Raw genomic sequence first — 4,528 nt, forward strand, 5'->3', positions numbered from 1 at the left:
TTATGATCATTTAATTCCCACAATTCTTCTACAATTCGATAATAACAAAATTCAATTTGATAATAAAAAATAGAATTAATAATATTACTGAAAACCTCAATTTAATAATATCTTTTACACATTTTAAATAAACATTAAACTGAATCAACAATCACTTTTATTAATTGCTCAATGGTAGATACTCTTTCTTCGACAATTCTCAACTTTTTTCGGATCCCACCATCCAATAAAAAAAACTTCGATACAATAGTAAAAAATAGAACTTAAATTTACCAAAATTTCATATGGATAGTGTAGTTCGATTCTTCTTTGTGTTCGGGCCTTTTTTTAGCTTAAACCGAAATGTTTTTATATTCGTGTGGGTCACCACCGAGCCTTATTTAATTTTACTATATATAATAAAAGGTATGAATTGAAGCCGCTAGCTAGCCTGGTAGGTTTGGTAAATGTTCGTCGACACATTACCTGCCTGACTCAGATTCGAATGCTGGCAAAGATGCTGGTGGTGAACCTGTGATGATGATGATAATGATTAAGCAATGAGGTATTATATAATACCTCTCTTTTGAGTTCTCTCATGCTATTAATTAATAAATCATTCTTTTTTTTTGATAATTTTTTATTGACTTAAATATGTAATTAGCAAGAAATTTAATTATGGTTTCTGTTAAATAAAATATTTAGTTTAAATTCCACAAAACACAAACGTTTTCGTTTTAGTTTTAATGTTTAGCTTCGTTGGTTTTTTAATGATTGAATGATAATAATTTTAAAATTAGTCCATTTAAAATTCAAGAAATTTGGTTTTAGTGTCGGTAAACACCGCACAAAATACAAGATATTTAATTTAGTTTTTACATAATACAAAAAATTGTTGAATCCGTGTACAATTTTTGTAATAAATTTTAATTGATATATCATAATTATTAGCATCTTATTTAGAATATATAAAAGAATATTAATTTTAATTAATGACAAATATTTATCTTGTATATTATTATATGTTCCACTAGCTTCTTTAATGATTAATTTCCAAACTAATAATGTGAAAAAAATTAAAGTTAGTGTAATACAATTGTTCTTATGATTAGGTTGACGATATTAAAAAGGAATAAACAAGTTTTTATTCCTTATAAAATATTAATATTTTAATTTTAATTTTTATAAATTTTTTTGCACTTTTTAGTAAATTAAATTTGACTAACAGAAGGTGACGCACAAATGTATTATAAAAACCATGTTCAGACAAATGTTTAATAATAAAAAACTAGTTAAAATAAGTTTTTTATTTTTAATATTGGCAACATAAAAATAAGAATAAATATAAAAGTCGACAGTTTTGATCTGTTCTTCTATTTTATAGACTTAATTGCAATTTTAGTCTCTTTATTTTTACTGATTCACGAAATTAGCCTCTTATTTTAAAAGTCGACAATTTTGATATCTCCCTCTGATTTTTTAACAAAAAAATGATGACGTGAGATGTTTTAAATAATATGACATATGATAGGATGACGTAGAATGATTAATACCTATGAAATTGGAATAAAACATTGTAAAAACTTAGATTTCAACTTCATAAATTTTTTCATATTTTTAATTTTAATTATTGATATATAAATAACTAATGCATCTAAATGTTCTATATTATAGAATTTTATGTCACGTCATTAAAAATATGTCAAATTGTCATTTTTTAATTCAAAATATGAGATAGTGACCAAAACTGACAAATTTTAAAATAGGGGGATCAATTCCATAAATTAGTAAAATGGAAGGGTCAAAACTGCAATTAAGCCTTTTTTATTATGTAGGACTAAATCAAACTTCTTACATTTTACAAGGACTAAAATTCATTTTGTTTATTTTGTAGGGATTGAAACCAAATTTCTTTGATTTTGCGAGGAATAAGTTTAATGTCATTAATTCCTTAACCGTTAAAAAACAAACGGTAGTCCTTAAGCCTTACCTCAACTGACAAATGTTGATATTGTTAAGTTGAACGTCATGTCTCGGTTCAAACTCAGGACCTCACAGTTATGTGAATTAATACAGTTGTGTGAGTTAATTATAGTGAAATTTACTATATCTTCTAAGATAAATAAAAAAAATATAAAAACTAATGGTATTAACCATTATTAGGGGTGGGAAAAGGCCATGTCAGGCCAGACTTTGAAAGGCCTGAGTCTGACCTACGATTAATTTTTTAGGCCTAAGCTTGGCCTACGACCTATCATAGGCTTTTTTTTCCGGCCTAACCTGACCTTTTTAAAAGTCTGGTTTGACCTGAAAGCCTATTTAAAAGCCTTATTCATATGAAAATATTTAAAGGCTCTACTCATACCACATGATGCTCTCCAGATACCAATATCAATGTACATATCTATATATATTAAACAAAAAATAATTTTTCTAACAAAATAATTTTTAAAAAATCTAAAACAAACATTCTTTAAATCCTAAAACATAATTACCTCTCAAACAAATATGGAACGACTACTGAATGATTGACTAATTGATAACTATCGAATATGGAACGACTACCAAATATGGAATAACTACTGAGTGATTGTCTAATTGATAGAATTTAAAATAGGAAATATTATTATTAATATATTAATAAAAATTAATATTAATAAATAATAAAATATATATAGGTCGGCCTGTCAAGCCTAAAAGGCTTTTTTATAAGTCTGACTCTGACCTATTTAAATAAATAAGCTTTAAAAATAGTATGAGTCTAACCTTTTTATTAAATAGGTCAGGCCATAAGTAGGTCATGCCATAGACCCCTAACGGACGGCCTAACCTATTCTCATCCCTAACCATTATGGACTAAAACAAAAAGTCTGCATTATGCAGGGGTTTAAACTAAAAAATTTAAAATCAACTTTCTTATATTTTGCAAGAAAATTATATTTATTAACAAAAGATAACTAATAGAAAATGCTTAAATAATTTTTCTATACATTATATATATTAAAAAATAATTTTTTTGATTAAGCATTACTAATCTACTACTATATTTCAATAAAAATATTAATGTGATATTATTATTATTATTATTATTATTATTATTATTATTATTATTATTATTATTACTATTATTATTATTATATAGGAAAAATACCTCTCGCAGTCCCTTAACTTAATTTCAAGTAACAGTCATTTTTTTTTCCTTTCAAATTAAATAATATGTCGGGACTTAAACTAAAAAAATTATTTTGCAGAGACTAAAATCAAATTTCTTACATTTAGCAGAGACTAATTGCATATTTAAACTTTTTTTATTTAACTACATAAAAGATAACTAATAGCAAATGCTTAAATAATTTTTCTACACATTATTAAAAAATGATTTTTTTGTTTAAATATTACTAATCTACTACTATATTTCTATAAAAATATTAATGTGAAATTTCTATTATTATTATTATTATAATTGTTTTATAGGGAAAATATCTCTCACGGTCCCTTAACTTAATTTCAGGTAACAATTCAGTAATTTATCTTTTTTTTTTCTTTCCAAAATGATCAATTAATTAATTTTTAGTAATAATTTGATCTTTTATGTCTTAAAATATCACCAGAGTAGTCTTTTTTTTTTTTTACAAAAATTCATCATCATTTTCAAATAAAACTCATAAAATGAATTATCATCTTCAACAAGATTCAGATTTTCATCAAATTCATAACTCAAATCTTTAAATAAATTCATATTTCCATCTCCAATAAATACAACAACATCAAATTCATCAAATAAAAGACTTGAAGTTACAAAAACACGAAAAAGGGATTGAATTGTGTTTTCCTCATTAAAAACTTCTTTTCAAGAATAGAGGCAACAATAAAATAAAGTATCAGGGCAGAGGGGAAAAAAATAGGATTTATATTGGTTCACTACCAACGTGGCAGTTACGTCCAGTCCCCTCACACAAAATGATTTATCCACTAATTCAACACCTGAAATACAACACCAGACCCTACAAGTCAGTCTTCTCAACTTTTAGCATAAAACTTACAGACCGTTGAGACACTACAACATCTTGACCCTACAAGCCAATTCTTCTAAACTTGAAAACCTACAAGTCATTAAGGAAGAATGGCAACTACTGGGTTGGATTACAAAAAGGTGAAACTTGATTCTATTTTTCTTCTTTTAAGCGGATTGATTACAATGAACTCTTCACTAAAATAGAGCACTAAGTAATATAAAATTGAATGAGTGCCTTTGCTAAAACTGAAACCTTGAATTCTTAATACTTAGAGAATTTTGAGTTTGTAAGGTTTTATGAGTTGTTGTGTTGTGTATTCTTCTTTAGCATTGATCCCTTTATATAGCATGAACTAAGTTTTCAATATTGTCCTAAACAAAATATGAGTGTATCTTCCTTACGTGAGGTTAACAAAGATCTTCACAAAAAATAAACCTTGATAGATAGTGTTTGGGAATATGACCGTTGAAGCTTGATTAATTCCATAATGAATCTTCAACCAAATATTCTAGAATGATTATGTGCAAGAATGT

Source organism: Cicer arietinum, chromosome 6 (assembly GCF_000331145.2).
Source record: "Cicer arietinum cultivar CDC Frontier isolate Library 1 chromosome 6, Cicar.CDCFrontier_v2.0, whole genome shotgun sequence".
Lineage (NCBI taxonomy): Eukaryota > Viridiplantae > Streptophyta > Magnoliopsida > Fabales > Fabaceae > Cicer > Cicer arietinum.